Source organism: Gossypium hirsutum, chromosome D10 (genome assembly GCF_007990345.1).
Source record: "Gossypium hirsutum isolate 1008001.06 chromosome D10, Gossypium_hirsutum_v2.1, whole genome shotgun sequence".
Classification (NCBI taxonomy): domain Eukaryota; kingdom Viridiplantae; phylum Streptophyta; class Magnoliopsida; order Malvales; family Malvaceae; genus Gossypium; species Gossypium hirsutum.
This window is the reverse complement of record NC_053446.1, coordinates 20,778,818-20,797,564: the sequence shown is the minus strand read 5'-3', so window position 1 is coordinate 20,797,564 and position 18,747 is coordinate 20,778,818. Positions and strand designations below refer to the sequence as shown.

The window sequence follows — 18,747 nt, the reverse complement described above, 5'->3', positions numbered from 1 at the left end:
CGGCATGCTTGATTTTTTACTTGGAGGGGACTGGCAACTGAGAGCTTCTGTTTCATCTGATAATTGCACTATTTACAATTCTTACAGTTGTACGTTGTCAATGCGAAGTAGGGTGGAGTACTCCTCTATGGTCGGAGTCATGTCCTCCTGATTAAAAATGAAACATTGGTAGGCTAGGTCCTAGAATTGAACCATAGTTTGAATTAACTGCTTGTCTACATTGATTGGGATCAAGTGAGCTCTCCATACTTTTCAGTGAAGATGCCATTAGTGTCTGAGTCTCATTGTTTCCAGATCCTAGTCAAGTCTTCGAGGTTATTCTGACGAGCATTCGAAGTCACATCCCTGGGAAGATCGGAAATATATCTTTCCTTTAAACTATACCCCTTTGCTTTCTGAGTTTTTAAAGACAAGTCTCGGGCTACAGCATTTTTCTCGGTTACTTGCGTAATTGACTCCTCCATCAAAAACTCCCTTTTGGCAACCAATCTCTAATCAACACCTTCCTAATAAGATACCTATGATGCATGATGAGAAATAAAATAAAGACAAATACCATTGGTCAGTGATCACAACAAATATAAACAGAGGAAAAACTATGGTAAATCTACCCCACATACTCATCAGATAATCTACCCAATCTAGATCTATTAAGCGAACCCGATTCCTTCGTAAAAAATGTAAATGTAAAAAAAATTCAAGGTAGAGGTCAATTCTCCCATGTATTTATTTTGGTAACTATTCAAAGGATGGAGGTTCAGAATGGCTCTAATTGGGTGGCTCGTACGGTTCACTATATGTGGTTTCAGTTCTAGAAAGGTACTCGAATTGTCCATACTATCGCCTACTAAGGCTAGTATGGAGCCTCAGTCATCACCCATCACAGGCTCGCGAGCTCAATTTGAGGGATTACATTTACTTATGCCTATGTGGAGGGACAAGTTAACTCACGAAAGCATAAGTCATATGTAACCCGGAAGTATTTCACTAGCCTGTGTGGAAGGACGAGTTAACTCACAAAGGTGTAGTGTTTACTTCCACTTAAACAGACGGAGCTCGAGTAGAGAGCTCATGTTATGCAAGAATGCAACTGCACAGTGTGTGGGGTGAAACTCACAAACCTTTTTTTTTATTTTTACTAAAAACAAACTAAAACCGTAAACTTCAAACTGAAAACGAAAAAAAAAGATAAAACAAGTTAGAAAAATATTTACAACATGATGCAGATGCATGACTTTTCAAAAATGGAGTTCAAAACGGAGTTCAAGGATCACGATTAAATATCAATTTGAATAAGAAATTTAAAATTTTTGACAACACGCGTTTAACAACAGACTTGACTCTAAAAAAAAAGTCCCCAGTGGAGTCGCCAGCTATAGTGACCTAAAAATTTTCACGGGCGCTAGTCGATTTGATTTTCGAAAATTTGAAAACAGAGTCTAAATTTTATTATTATTTTTTTAAAAAAGGGAGTCGTCACTGATTTTTTTCTAGGTGTGAGCGGACACCTAATAAATTATCTTTTTAAAAGAAGACTTATTTTTAAAATTTTCTAAAAAAAAGAGTCAATTTTAGGTCCACGTCAAAATCCAGAGAATATTAGGGTTCGAGAGTCAGTTACGCATGAGGAAGGTATTAGCACCCTCGTGATGCCCGAAATTGGTATCTCGTTAAACATGGATTGTCTTAATTTTCAAAATACGAGTTCAATTTAATATTTAACCGTGATCCAAATTTTATTTTCTAAAAAAAATGAGAATTTTGATAATTTACATATTATTGTATTATATATATTTTAAAAGTGAAATTTTGAAAATTTACAAATAACCACAAAAATAAATATTTTATTTTAAAACCCGAGAATTTTTGAATTTTTGAATTTTTTAAAAGGGGAGTCTCGTATTTAACACGAACCGATAATATTCACCCAACATAGCGATGAAATCAACGACTTAATGTCAAATCAATTCGTTGCCTTATTTATTGAAATTATTTAAATTTAAAAATTGTAAATAAAATAAACATAATAACATTTCACAAATAAAAAATGTTAAAAAATGCCAATAATATTAAAAACGAGATGTCATCAAAATAAATAAATTAAATTAAAAGTGGGTAAAAAAAATTATCAAAAAGCCCAAAAATACGGGCTTAATCGAACAAGTTACACGACTCGGGCTCTTTTTCCTTTTTTTTTATCTGCTGATGGGCTGTTGGCTGTTGGGCCAAGTGCTAGCCTGCTGTGCTGTTGGGCCAGGCGCAAGCCTGCTAGTTTGGGCCTACTGGACTGGGTTAGGTCTGCTATTATTTTCTATTTTTTATTTTTCTCTTTTTTTTTTCTCCTGGGTCGCCTGCTGATTAGGCCTGCTGTTGGGCTACGCAGTGTGGGCCTACTGTTCTGCCTGGCTGATGTTGGGTGTTGCTGGGTGGTTGGGTCGGGTCAGGTTGAACTGGCTGTGATATTTTTTTCTTTCTTTTTTCTTTCTTTTTTTATTTTTTCCTTTTTTTCCTTCTTCTTTCTTCTTCTTTTTTCCTTCATTCTTCTTCTTTCTCCTTGCTCTAGTTTGCGTCGTCGCCTCCTTTACGCCGCCACCTCCTTCACGTTGTCGTCTCCTTTACGTCGTCGTCCCCTTTCTACTTTCCTTCTCTTTCTTTCCCCTTTTTCTTTTCTCCTATTTTCTTCTTTTTTTTGTGTGGTTTTTTTTCATTTTTTTTCTTAATTGGTCCTCCCTTTTTTTCTTCCTCAAAACCCTCTTTTATACTTGATTTTTTTGTTTCTTTTTGCAGGTGGCAGGTAGTTAGGGAGGAGGGAGGCCATACCCTAGGCCGGTCGCCGAAAATCGCGGAAGGCAGGTGCGCAAATCGCGCTGGCGGCTGTTAGAAGGACCAGATTGCAAATATAGCAAAACTTATAGGGCTAATGTGTAATTTTTGGAAAATTTAGGGTCAAAATGTAATTTTAGAAAGTTTAGGGGTCAAAATGTAATTTTTTGAAAGTTTAAAGGTTAAAATGTAATTTTAAAAAAAATAAAATTTGACCTGGACAAAATTCAATGATTACAGGCTTCATTGTATCCTCGAGGTTAATTTGCTTGGAACTCATTTGCAAAACCAAAGATAGGTGGGGGCGAATAAAACCTTAAAGACAGCGGCTTGATACAGGCCTTGGAGTCTTGTCTTATTTATTCTTTTTCTGTTCGAATTTCGTTTGTTTGTTCAAGATTTTCCTCATCGGAGATTTGTACTAACAATTTTAAGGTTATATGTCATGATGGCTACCACAACACATGAATGTGGAACACTAAGGGAGTTGGCTTTAACCTTTGTCAAACTTGATCGGTTTGATTACATGTGCATGGGCTACATATTAAATGGTTTGTTCGACACCTGCCAAAACAAGGTCACCGCTAAAGAACCATGGGATAAATTGGAGACAAGATACATGATGGAAGATGTTACAAGTAAGAAATTTCTTGTTAGTTGTTTCAATAATTATCAAATGGTTGATGATCCTTTTGTTATGGAACAATTCTGTGATATTGAAAAGATGCTGAATCAATTTAAGCAATATGATATGAAAATGGATGAAATAATTGTTGTATCCTCCACAATAGACAAACTTCCTCCATCTTGGAAAGACTTTAAAAGAAGTCTAAAACATAAGAAAGAGGAAATATCTCTTGAGGCTTTGGCAAATCATCTTCATATTGAAGAAGAATATCGAAAGCAAGATTACAATCTAAATTTTGAAAATTCCAAAGTGCATGTTACGGAAGAAGTACAGACTACTAAACCATCAAGAGAAAGTTCAAACAGACTGATAGAGCACCTAAGTTCAAAAAGAAACAAAAAGATCTCATGCTATCATTGTGGTAAGCCAAGACATTTCAAGAATGAATGTCGATTTTTAAAAAAAGAAATAATCTTCTAAGGCTGATAATAACGAAAAATTCATTGCAATGATATCTGAAATTAATATGGCACAAGATGATAATACATGGTGGATTGATACCAAAGTAACCAAACATGTGTGCAAAGAAAAAAACATATTCAAAAAGTTTCACACATTGTGAAAATGACAATGCCTTGTACATGGGAATTTCTTCCACTGCAACAATCAAAGGCATCTGTTGAACTACAATTCAATTCTAGAAATGTTTTAACCTTAAATTAAGTATATTATGTACCAGAAGTTAGGAAGAATTTAGTGTCTGGAAGTTTGTTGAATAAGTTTGGTTTCAAACTTGTTTTTGAGGCAGATAAGTTTATTTTGTCTAAGGGAGGAATTTTTGTAGGGAAATGGTATATGTATGAGAGTATGTTCAAACTCAATATTATTAAGAAGAATAAAAATATTATTTCTACTTATATGGTTGAATCTTTTTGGTTATGGCATCATAACTTAGGTCATTTGAATTATAGAAAATTGAATGACACAAGAAACCCTTTCCCTGTTTTTAATAATAATATTGAAAAATGCAATACATGTCTGTTGACTAAAATTACAAGAAACCATTTTCCTAAGGTTAAAAGGAAAACAAAATTGCTTGATTTGATACATAATGATTTACATGACATGCATAATACTCCCATATTAGGTGGAAAGAAATATTTTGTTACTTTTATTGATGATTATTCTAGATATTGATATGTATATTTATTGTATTCAAAAGATGAAGCACTTGATAAATTTAAAGTTTATAAATCTAAAGTTGAACTTCAGTATGAATCATTTGTCAAGTGGTTAAGACCAGATAAAGGTGGAGAATACCATAATCCAAGTTATTTTGAATCCACTGGAATTGTCCATCAAGTTTCAGCCCCTTACACACCACAACAAAACGATGTAGCTGAAAGGAAAAATAGAGTCTTGATTGAAATGGTAAATTCAATGTTATCATATTCAGGTCTTGGATAAGGTTTTTAGGGAGAAGCTATTCTAACAGCTTGCCATATATTGAATAGAGTTCCTAATAAGGAAACTAAAATAATCCCCTATGAACAATGGAAAAAAAAAGAAACCAAACCTTAATTATTTGAAGGTTTGGGGTTGTAAAGCTATTGTTAAATTTCCAACACCTAAACGTAAAAGTTAGGTGAAAGAGGAATTGAATGCATATTTATAGGATATGCACAGAATAGCAAGGCATATAGGTTCATGGTAATTGAACCAAATGATTCAATTTTAATTAATATTGTTATTGAATCAAGAGATGCTATTTTTGATGAAAATAGATATAATTCTATTTCAAGACAATTGCAGCCACAACAATTGATTCATTCTTCAAATGAGAATGAGATTTCATTGGAACAAATTGATAATAATGATGAATTTTGTCAAGAATTAAAAAGAAGTAAGAGGATTAAAAAGGTCAAATATTTTGGACCAAATTTCATTATGTTTCTTGTAGAAGGAAAATGTGAAAGTATATGCAATAAGATACCTTATTGTTATAATACGAAATCTGGTCCTATTACATTTGAAGAGGAAATGAAATCTCAAGACTTTGCTTTTTGGAAAGAAGCAATAAATCATGAGATGGATTCAATAATAGGAAATCAAACTTGGATCTTAGTTGATCTTCCACCGGGTTCCAAGCCAATAGGTTGTAAATGGATCTTCAAAAAGAAAATGAAGGTCGACGGAACCATTGATAAATTTAAAGCAAGGTTGGTAGCTAAAGGTTTTACACACACAAAAAAGTATTGATTACTTTGATACCTATCCTCCAGTAGCAAGAATTGCTACAATTAGACTTTGAATATCACTTACCTCTATATATAATTTGGTTGTTCACCAAATGATGTTAAAACTGTATTTTTAAATGGTGAACTGGAAGAGGAAGTGTACATGGAACAACCGAAAGGATTTGTTGTTCCAAGACAGGAGCATAAGGTATGTAAGCTTGTTAAATCTTTACATGGACTTAAACAAGCACCAAAACAGTGGCACCAAAAGTTTGACAATTTTATTTTAGCTAATGGCTATAAAATAAATGAATCCGATAAGTGCATATATAGCAAATTTGAAAAAGGAAAAAGTGTCATAATTTGCTTATATGTAGATGACATACTCATTTTTGGCACGAATATGGAACAAATAGAAAGCACAAAAAAATTCTTGTCAAACAACTTTGCTATGAAGGATATGGGTGTAGCAGATGTTATTCTTGGGATTAAAATAATTTGAGATGAAAGCACTATAACTTTATCACAATCACATTACATTGAAAATTGCTTAAAAAGTTTTATCTTGTCAACTATATAGCAGCATCTACACCCATGGATCCTCAAATAAAATTAATATCTAATGCTGTACGAAAATTGTTCCATTGAAATATGCAAGTCTAATTGGTTGTCTTATGTACATAATGACTTGTACGAGACCAGATACTGCATATGTTGTTGGGAAGTTGAGTAGATACACAAGTAATCCAAGTAGTTTGTATTGGTAAGCGTTGAATAGAGTACTTAGGTACTTAAAGAAAACTATTAACTATGGATTGTGTTATAATGGATATCTTCCAGTTTTAGAAGGGTATTTGGATGCTAATTGGATTACAAGTTTGGAAGATCATGCATCTACTAGTGGATGGATCTTCATTCTTGGTGGAGGAGCCATTTCTTGGGGTTCCAAGAAACAAACATATATTACTAATTCCACCATGGCAACAGAATTTATTGCATTAGCCGCTGCATCTAAAGAAGAAGAATGGTTAAGAAATTTTCTTTATGATGTACCTTTATGGCCTAAGCTGATTCCACATCCATCTCCTACACCCGAGCCTGAGCCATCGCCCAAGCCTGAGCCATCGCCTAGAGCCACATTCTGGAGATAGTTCTTATCATCCGAACTTGGGTGTCAATGACTATTTCCTGGACTCGTCAAGACATAGATGTCATTCAGAGTTTGATATCTTTAGCCCACTACTGCAACAGTACTCCACTTTTCCTAGCCCATTACCATTTCAATACTCCACTCCTCCCGACCCAAGTTCATCGATGACGTTTAAGGTATATGATTTTTCTTCTATGTTTAGCACACCCCAGGTTCGGGTGAAGAGAACGGTGATTGCCGCGATCACCAACAATGTGAATGCCGACCACCAAAAAAATATACCTCTAGGACTACACTATCAAACCATCAATTTTAGGGGTTTCTGCAATTTAAATAGTCAAGTTTTGTATTTATTTAATTTTAGATAAAATTTAAATGCAAAAATACAAACTTTGTAGTTTTAAATAACATGTGTTAGAACAAAATTGGAACAAACTTTGTATTTATTTAATTGAGATTCATTGGAATAAATTTTGTAACTTAAATTAGATTCATTGCAACAAACTTGGAACAAACTTTGTTATAAATTAGATACATTAAAATACATTAGCTCAATTTCTACCCGATCGCAACGATTGTCCAATATGGAAGGTTCGCTGCAAGCATTTACTCCGGTTATGCCCAGCTAATCTGCATACGTCATAAAGCTTCCCATTAGTTTTCTCCCTAATGTCCATTTCATTATGTATTCTGGTTGATTGCAGATGACCTTTCGGATTCCTACGCAACCCTTTGTCTGAGACAAGCTTGAAATTAGTCGGAGGCACCTCCCATGTAGATAGATCAGGTAGGACAGGAACTCGTTCTCCCAAACACGCAATGTGCGCTCAAGAGTATACACATCCTCGATAAATTGTTCATCATTGAGCGACGCATGCACATAGGCTGCCACGATATACGTACAGCTATAATAAAGTGTTTGGAACCTCCTGCAATCGCATCATCTATTTTAGAGATCAACTCCGTAGGACCTAAGTAGTATATCAGGTCGAAGACCGATGGTCTCCGTAACTTAAAATGTTTCAAGATGTCGTGAATATATTTCTACATTCATCAACCTCACCTCCTGACGGTTTGCAACCATTGAGTCCCTAACATCTTCGACAAATACATGTTCCACCTCCATCCGATTGACTTGTTGCTACCCTATTATTGGTATCAAGGTAGCCAGCCAGTAGAACATTGCCAAGAAAACAAATGAAATTAAAAGATGCCGTATTTTTCTCAACACGGAGTTAACCCCCTCTGCCAAGTTGGTGGTCATATTAACTATGGCTAAACCCCTCGTCGAAACTTTGAGTCCATTGCCACGACTTCATGGTACCCAACAACTGTTTGCAACTCAATGACAGTCCCCCAGTACATACTCCTGCATAACAGCTATCCACAATGTAGCTCATTGTACGACGTATCGAACTCTCCATACAATAGCTCCATTGTCATCTTATTAGCTATCCATGTTTTTCGGTATAATACTTCATACTGGAATCGTGCTTGCTTTCCGGCAATCAGTATTGAAACTTTAATAGTTGGTATGTCATTCACCATTGACATGATGCATGTACAGATAGTTTCAGAATCAAGTTTTCGGTGATCTACTGTTATACGTGTTGAAATGTATGTGTGAGGCCTAATAAATTTTCGTATCTCCCACATCTACAACTTCTGGATAAATATGGCTCATACTTGCTAATTTTAGCCCTCCGTTGACCTCCAACACTCCCCAATGTATAATGTCAGTTTAGACATGGCGACTTTGTAGTCCACTGACACATTCATGCTATACCGCTTAATGGAAAATAAACCCTTCATTGCTTTCAAATTTCTGGCTCACAAACAACTCTTCAGGATCGGAATCTACGGCTAACTGGTGAGTAAGTAGTACATCAGGGTACATTGGGAACTCGACTGAATGCATCACATCGGGGTCTATGAGCGACATGTGTGCCCCAGGATTATTGTGTATCACAATACATCGAATTTGTTTCCCGGTCGAATACGTGTTAACATTTCCATCGTCATTCGCACATTCATAGTTAATATCATCCAAAACATCATCCACACCGGGATCACTATCACTATCGACCTTGTAATCAGAAGGATCACTACTATTGTATCTATTATCACTGACCGCATCAGTCTCGGGTGCAGCATTAAGATTGATATCGATCCTGCGCACAGTCGATTGGCTATTAATGTACGATATCGGAACCACCATACACGGCTCTTGAGCTCCATGTTCTACACCTAGTGGAGTGGGATTTTCTGTTGGCTCCACATCAGCTAACTCAGCAAATAATTGAATCGGTGCATTTTGGTTACTCTAATTCCTACAATAAAGAGCGACCATTGTCTCCACGTTATTATTGTCTACAAGTTTCATCTCGATGAATTTGATGGGATTTGTCAAAATTGGAAGCTTGTAAAAAAGTTTCGAGATTCTTCTCTCACAACGTTTAACAATTTTTACAGTAATCTTTTCCTTCATATCATCAAATGAGACATTTCTGTTGAATATCATTGCTATTTGTTGGCAAAATTAAAATATACATTCAACTGTTGTTGTCAAAATTACTCCATCAAAATAAATGCATACGAAAAATGGATTATCCATGTTCAATACTAAATCTATTAAAAAAGAAATAAAAATTATCAATACAATTTCAATCAGCAAAAAAATTACTTTAATAAAAAATGAACTGTAAAAAAAAAAGACCAACATTATATCAATATGCAAAACTTTTCATTCATAAGCTCAGCATTATATCAACATTAAGTTCTCATTTTGTAAATGTACAACCATATTTACTCATTTTTTTCACATTTTCTAGTTTCTAACTTTTATTTTATCTTCGCACTTAACCACTTAAACTCATTTCTACGTTTTCTTCCATCTCTGGTTATGTATCTTCCTCCGGGAAATACTCTATATTAAATTCTGAATACTCTTCAAATTCATCTTTTACAATCCAATTTGGAAATTCCTCAGGATCTTCTTCCTTTTCCATCTTTATAATGGGTATTGAATTTATAAATTCTCTTGGTAATTTCCTAATGACTAATTTACCCATCCATGGCATGTCAAAGACATTTTGCTTCCCAATCAACTTTCACAAACCTACACTTTATCTCGCTATTTTACTTGCTCCATAAGAGATTATAAACTTCACGTAGTATATAACTATATTCCAATAGGTTCGTAGTACCAATGTCTTCCAAAGTTGGTTTAAATTTGATGTTCCCATTCTATTAATATCCTTCTAAGGGTCAAGTATTGCACTTTATTCTTTCTAATCAGTTCATGACCCTTCCATAACACTTCTTGCATCTTTCAATTTAGGGTAATAATGTGTTGAATGATGTCTTCTTTTGGTTTCATTCTATAATCCTGCACTTCTCTGATCATCCTATCAACTTTCTCCCTTTGTGTTGAAGTTGTTATTTCATTAGGCAATATTAGATTTATTGTCATTTCTTCCAATATCTATGACAGAAAATAAGTTTTTTTTCAAATTTCAATATTTATCTATTTTCCTCTAGTGTCATTACTAAATAAAAATTACTAACAAAATAACTTTAAAATAATTTAAAAACAACACAAAAAATTACATTTATAACAAATCACAATAAACATCAAACTAAACAAATTAGTAACAAAATCATTTATAGTAACTTCTAATCACTTCTATTTAAAAAAAAACCTTCACCTTCCTCTTCTCTACTATCCTTTCTTTCTTTTAGTTTTCTTTTCCTTTAATCTTCTCTACTAATTTTTTTTACCTTTCTTTCTTCTCCCTCTTTTCTTCTCTTCTACTTTCCTTTAAAAAAAACTACTTCTCTTATTTTAAAACTACAAAGGGGGACCATGGTTATAAGGTTTCCTAAATCTGCTTCTTTTCTTATACCGCCTATCAGATAGGGGTTATTGGTGCCGCCTATCGATATGGCACCACCCCTGCCCTATACCCATATTTTATAATCGCGTTTATACTAAACTTGTATATTGGGTGCCGCCAATCATAATGGCATGACCCGTTAATATACTAATTTTTTTACATAAAACTATTTTCTGCAAGAAAAAAATAGGGTAGTGCCGCCTATGCACCACCCTCCACCCCTCAAACGCCCTATTTTCGTATATAATTGGGCATTGATAACACTCTAGAATAACATATTTTTATGTATTAATTATGTATTTATTCTGAGTATGATCTGCTAATTTGAGCTATTCATGATCTTTTATCTCATAGGGACTAAATTTGAGGCAAAAGCAAAATTAAGGGCCAAAAGTGTGAATTTAGAGATAAAATGGGTCAATGTGCGACACAAAGAAAAGTTGGTGCCAAAAGTGTAAGCATGGAGGACACAAGGGTTGAAATGCAAAAATAAGTGATTTTATTCTATCAAACTCTATTTTAATTATATTAGGATAATTAATATTAAGATAATTATTAAGGATTATCTAATTTTAGGATTTTATTTTATTTATCTTTATTTATCTTCAATTAAATGTATTTATCTTTTGGGAATTTAAGTAGGATTAGACTATAACCCCTGGGACTATAAATAGGGGGTGAAGTGACTCAAAAGAGATCCCATCTTTTTCTGTAAACAATCTCTCCCTAAAAGTCTAGGCTTTTGTTCTTCTCATATTTTCTTTCAATAAAATCTCCATTTTTATTTTATTTATTTTCTTTTCCACCACAACCATGAGCCACTAAACCCATCTAGCCAAAGGTTGTCGAAAATCCCCAAAAGGGTTCATGAGGCTTAAAATCTGGACTTAGCCTTCTCAACGAGTATTCATTGTTTCTCCACACTATAGGGTTGACGCTTCCATCCATGTCCCTTAAGAAGTAAGCTTTTCAACCTATGCAAAGGCGCCGCTTTGTATGTTTTGGGAAGGTTGCACAGTCGATTCGTTAACTTTCTGCGTTAGAGGTTGGCGAGCTCAAGAGACAAAATGGAGTGGAATTCGCCATTGAGAAGCGTTGATCTAGCATAAGACGATCCCACAGAAGTGATTGTTGACTAGAGTCAGGTTCCAGCAAATCGTAAGTCTAAATCCTTGGAGCTAGTGGTCGTAGGTAACTGGCTTATTCGATTTGGGAAGGATCATCTAAAAACTGAGGATTGAACCCAAGGCGGAACGAGACAACTGGAGGCTGGAATCTTCCATAAGAATTTCTTTTCTCTCAACTCTATTTTTAATTTCTCGAATTTTCTATTCAATATGCTTAATTTTTTTTTTCATTTCTAGATCCAAACCTTTAATTCTTTTTTTTTTCAGGAACGAAGGTTTTCTTGAGCATGATTTTACTGGGATTTCACAGAACAAGATATTGTACAAATCCAGTCCCTGAGGATTTGACCCTACTTCCCTTTTACTATTCTTTTTCATTATTTATTAGGGATAAGATATTTTTGGTGCTTTCAACGACCGCATCAGGCATACATACCATTTTCGAATTTAATTTTTTATTTTTATAATATGGTGTAAAAAAACCCTCTTTCTACTTTGTATTAGCTTTGTTAATTGGAATTGCCCCATGCAAGCGATTATAGCTAGCCTCTCCTTCATCGTTACCAGTTTCCAAGGTTGATGTCACTGATAGCTTTGCTTTAATTTTGATTGGCTACTGGAAGGGATAAAAACTATGCTTTGACGGTTCTTTTATACAAATGGCCTTAAAATTTTAATTAATTACAAAAATGACTCATTTTTCTGATTATACACGTAAATGGCCTGAAATCTACAATAAAATTGATAGAGCCAAAGAATTTGCCACCAACATGCCACGTCAGCAAACCCAATAAAGAATTTATTTTTTTTGGTGGAACCGTAGAGAATGGCACCACCTGTATAAATACTAGGGAAATACTGCTATTTCTAAAAAATTAGAGGGTCAAAAAATAAATATGGTGGAGCCAAAGAGTTTCACGCCACCACTTTATGTGAGGTTTTTTTTTGAAATGTGTTTTTTATTTTTAAAAATAATATTTTTTAATTTAAAATTTTAAAAAATAATATTTTATTTGGTGGAGCTATATAGAATTATTTTTTTGATTTTCTTGTCAAACTTTCTTTAAAAATGTCCATTTGATTTTCTTGATTTCACATTACATAAATGATTTACATGAAAATTATTTTACAGCTAACATGTCAAATAACTATCAATTTACATAATTCAAAATATAATTTTTACATCTCAAACATTCTAAAATAGTTTCACTTAACATACAATATATAATTTTACAACATGAGCAACTTTCTCAATACTAAAAAAAGTTAAACGATTTTGTTTAAGACCAACAACATTGTGTCTTACAAATTGAAAAATAAATTGTTTAACCGCATTAGGGGCGACTTTCTGAGTGCTATTATCTTGCAGTTTTGATGTTGCTGATATTGATTATCTCACCCGTGCAGTTCGATTTGAGATTCCTTAAAACCTTCAAACATCCTGTTGGCCTAGAGAATCCCAAATAATCCATCCGTTGGCTAGATAACCAGTTTGAACTTGTTATCGTCCTACCACAACCAATGAAAAGACTTACATAACCAATTTGAACCTGTTATCGAATAAATTATTGGCAACCAAAAATAACCATTAAACATAAAAACATAAAAAAAAAAACACTCATCATCTTTCTCCCCTTCATCATCTAACATGATATAATTAAAAAAAAATCTCCAACTTAGAGTGATCTGCCATTAGGTTGGGGATATATATAGCTATTTGATACGCCAAAAAGAATGACTCCACCAAATAAAATATTATTTTTTTAAAAATATTTAAATTAAAAAACATTAAAAAAAGCATATACAATATACTGGTGACGCCATTCTATATGGCTCAGAACGTTCTTTTTATATATATAAATTCATAAATTGATTAAAATTTTGAGCTATAAAATAATATTTTATAATAATATATTTAAACGAGATAGGGCATAAAAAATATTTAAAAAACCTTACATAAAGTACCCAATAAAAAACATTTTTTTATAATTTTAAATTAAAAAAAAAACTAAAAAAACACCGACACATAAATAGTAGTATTTCCTTGGTATTTTTTATCCCCAATTCTTTGGCTCCACCACCATATTTATTTTTTACCCCCAATTCTTCAGAAATAGCAGTATTTTCTTGGTATTTATACAGGTGACGCCATTCTACATGGCTCTACCAAAAAATTGAATTTTTTAATGAGTTTTCTAACGTGGCATGTTGGTGGCGCCAATGTAACACCCATAACCCATATCCATCGCCGAAATAGGGTTACAAGGCATTACCATAAAAAAAAAACACGGCTCAAAATAGTCATATTACACATGCTTTAAAATCCTACCATTCGAAACATATATACTTCTTACTCATATCATTCAAAAATCAAATTATAAGATGACTCATCACATTACAAATTTCATACGCATACATTAAGACATCCAAGCATTTTTTTTTTACTTCTTAAGCTGAATATCAAACATATTAATTCATATTTCTATTCATGTGCATAAAACCAAACAATCCATATTGCTCGGCTTATTGTCCATTAGAAAATGCAGCACAATCAATTTCACCAAATAGTCAAGTTTAGCATATAAACATCTTAGCCACAAATGCATTTAACCTTATAAAATATACACCATTTTTTTTTAAAACTCAACTAATAAAACATACATGCCTAACTTCCCATTTAAGTACAAAACATTTGTATGCTTTGCCATTCATCTTATCTTCTATTCAGCTAGCAAACTAACCAAACAATTTATACCCAATTCACATGCTAATTATTAAGCCTAAAATACATGCAAAACCAATTCAAAACGTGCCAATTCCATACAGTATAAATCATGTCAAAATTTCATATACACACCCAAATCAATTTATTATATATATATCCGGTCATTCAAATTAACTTATCAAAGACATATATATTTGTTTACATTTCATCAATTAAATATAAATAATAATATATCAATTTCCATTTTCAATCCATTTCACCAATGTACTCATGCCATTACAAATTTACTCAAATTAATCATTTCAATTTACCAAATATTCATAGCATAACATAGTCCATACATAATGAATACAACCAAATTCAAAATTAACATATAACTAAATACTTAACTACATGATTTGATCACCAATGCCGAATCACAAACTAGATTATGACCATCACCTATATTTACATCACATAAATCGAAATAACCATTATTTCATCTTCAATATATATCGTATTTTACCTATTTAATCAAGCCAAATCTCAATACCATTTCATCACACAAATTAGACCATAATTCATACTTACAAATTAAGCTAATACAATACCGAAAATGACTATCATTAGCATCATTAATAAACCACAACCACAACCATAACACATCCATCATCCATATCATGCTTACCAAAATAAAATAATTATAAATCATATATATATCATTACGTCTTACCAAATTCATATACTAAGCATACCCCACACCTTTACTATGACCAAAATTACTTAAACCTCGGATCATTTGCATTAGATCAAGCCATTTTCGCATGGCTAAAAATATATATACAACAACTAAATTAAAACTAGCCTATACATGCCACATAACCAAAAACTCAAAGCCTTAATTAACCGAAACGATAACCGAATAGTGTGATGATGACTCCAACGACTTCCAACCCGAGCAAGTCTTTGGAACTCTAAAAAAGTATAGGAAAAAAAAACACACAGAGTAAGCTATTACAGCTTAGTAAGTCATGAGCAATTAAATAACTTAACAACATTTAATTAGTTACAACAAAATCAAATAATGTTTTCAATATTCATATCCATTTCCATAATCGAAAAATACATTTATCAAACACATACTATACATCAAATCCATATTTAACCGAATACACATAAGTTTAACATTTGGCCGAATATATATAATGTCATTCACATGTGCAACTCTCATTTTTAACCAAATTAAATTATACTAGCATAATCACATTTAACCTCAAGCTTAACATTTCATATAAAACATGTGTTTTCTTAAATAAATCTTATCTTAACCGAATGTACATGTATATATATTCAAAGTGTCATTCAATTCAGAGACATAATATCATTATATATCCGAATATATATTTACACACATATACATATAATTTTGAACCAAAATATAACATCATATGCATATACATAACACATGGCCGAATATACTTCACCAATATACATATGTTCATATTAGTAACTTATATAATTTATATCACATACCAACTAGCCAACTTACCGTATTTTTAAATAGGTAGTCAAGTAACTCATACCTGATCGTTTTAGCTCGTTTTACACCTTTAATCACAACTTAATATTGCCCGCTGAACCATTCGGAATTTAATAGGATACTCGAATAATCACATATATCGAACAATGCCAACGTCCCAGACGTGGTCTTACATGCTATCTCATATCGATGCCACTGTCCCAGACAGGGTCTTACACGAATCAAATACGATGCCAATGTCCTAGACATGGTCTTACACGTAATCACATATATCAATGCCATCTTCCCAGACGTGGTCTTACACGAGAACACATATCGAAAATCCTATGTCATGACATATGTATCCTAGCTATTCCTAAGGTTCGTACGGGCCTTTCGGACGTCGTAACTCTGTCGAAACGAATTCATAAACATAACTTCCAAGCTTATTTTCATTTGATTAACACATGTATAATTTCACATATTTCCTTTCAGCCAATAAAATTCATATTTAATTAAAATAAACAATATATATATATGCTTATAGACTTACCTCGGATATCGATGGGTATATAAAACGACTATTCAACTACTATTTTTTTCCCCCGATCCAAGTCTGATTTTTTTTGTTCTTGATCTATACAATTTCAAATTAAGCTCATTTAAACACAATTTCATTCAATCTAACCTAAAAACACATAAATGAGAAAATTACTATTTACCCCTGACATTTTATACTTTTTACAATTTAGTCCAATTTGCATAAAACACAAAACATACAAAATTTACACATACCAAGCTTTGGCCGAATATTCATTATGCCCATGCAAGCTCACAAAATTCATTTATTTTACATTTTAGTCCCTCAACTTATTATTTTTGCAATTTAGCTCTAATTACTCAAATTCATCAAAATTTCCAATACAAAACATACTAACCCAAAACATATCTTCAATAATTCATCATCAAACATCACAAAACACAATTATTCATCAATGTCATAACTCAAAATATTCATCAAAATCAAAAATTGAAGCATGGGTCGGGTAATATTCGAAGCAACGATCTCAAAAACATAAAAATCATCAAAAACCGAAACCGAAACATACCTTAATTTGCTTGAACAAGGGCCGAATACCTAACTTGGTTTTCTTATTTTCTTTCTCTTTTCATTCGGCACAAATATAATGAAAATGACCACTTTCTTATGTTTTGTTTTTATTATAATAACATTATAATATATAAATTATTATTATAACCTTTATAAATAATATAAAAACTATATATTATAAACACAATGCTGTCCACTATCTTTTCAATGGTCAAAGTGCAACATAAAACCCCATATTTAAAGAACAACCACTATTCGGCCCTTTTAGAAATAACTACTAAATTTTTATTTTACGCGATTTAATCCTTTTATTTAATCGGACACTCAAACGACAAAATTAAAGTACAAAATTTTCACACAAGTAAATTCATACATAATAAACACAGAAAATAATTTTAAAATATTTTTCTAACTCAGATTCATGGTCCCGAAACCACCGTTCCGATTAGGATCAAAATCGGGCTGTTACAGCCAAGCTCTTTGGCTCCACCAATTTTTACTGTAGATTTCAGGTAATTTACGTGTAAAATAAAAAAGTGAATCATTTTCGTAATTAATCAAAATTTTAGGGTTATTTATATAAAAGGGCCATGCTTTGACCGGAAGGCACCTCTGCCTCGTTTACATTGGGGAACTTTATCCTTTCCCTTCGAAAATGTTGAGAGGATACTAACTATTTGATTTTATGAATAAAAAAGTTATTAATTAAAAATGAATTAAAAAATAAAAAATATATATTTATTAATTAATTTTTTTTTGAAATAACATGAAGTAAAAATTACAAATATGTTTAGAAAAGGAGGATTGAACCTGAAAATTACAAATATGTTTATAAAAGGAGAATTGAACCTGAGTCTTAAGGATAAAATTATTATTTAACCATTTAATTAAGGAAGCTAATATATTAAAAATATTAATTAAAAATAAAAAAAGCTTAAAACAATATGGAATAAAAAATATAAATATAAGTGTGAGAGAAATCAAATCCGAGATTCAAGGATGAAACTACTAGCATTTAATCATCTAACTAAATAAACTAATTGTATTAAAAAAATAAAAATTTGTGACTTAAAGGGAAAGCGTGTCCAGCTGGGTGCACTTTCTTGCTAATTGTACAGAAAGCATGTTCGACACACACTCCCTCCAAAAACAACCTATTTCCCTAAATTTTCAAAAAAATTAGACTTTTTTTTTTACATATATGTCCTATTTGGCCGATAATAATAAAACTAACCGCTGCTACCTTTTCTCATGTATTTTTTTTTATCAATAATTGCGTATGTATTATGTTATCAATAATTGTATACATTTTGCTTGGAATAAATAGATGGAGTTAGCGCCCGTTTATACAAGCTGTTTTTGGATAGATTTATTAAATATTTATTTATATATTTTAATTTTGTCTTAATGACTTATTTAACTTTATAACTTTATAAAAAAAGTATCTTATTTTTTATTTAATTTTTCGTCTTTTTAATTCTTAAATTTACGTTGTTTGTCACATACCCATTAAAGTCATAATTGATTGAAGAGAAAGAAAGGGAATATTTTG

At 32.3% G+C, this 18,747-nt stretch overlaps 1 long non-coding RNA gene across 2 annotated transcripts; it reads right to left on the bottom strand.

The window, feature by feature from the left end:
* Nucleotides 1–15,258: 15,258 nt before the first annotated feature.
* Nucleotides 15,259–17,323, bottom strand: LOC107915929 (uncharacterized). Of its 2 annotated transcripts, XR_001689319.2 has the most exons (3): nucleotides 17,194–17,287; nucleotides 16,638–16,721; nucleotides 15,259–15,539 (listed from the first exon to the last, which is right to left on the bottom strand). It is a non-coding gene; the product is annotated as an uncharacterized lncRNA (long non-coding RNA). The 2 variants fall into 2 exon arrangements; XR_005919224.1 differs by having other exon boundaries at nucleotides 15,259–16,721; nucleotides 17,194–17,323.
* Nucleotides 17,324–18,747: the final 1,424 nt, after the last annotated feature.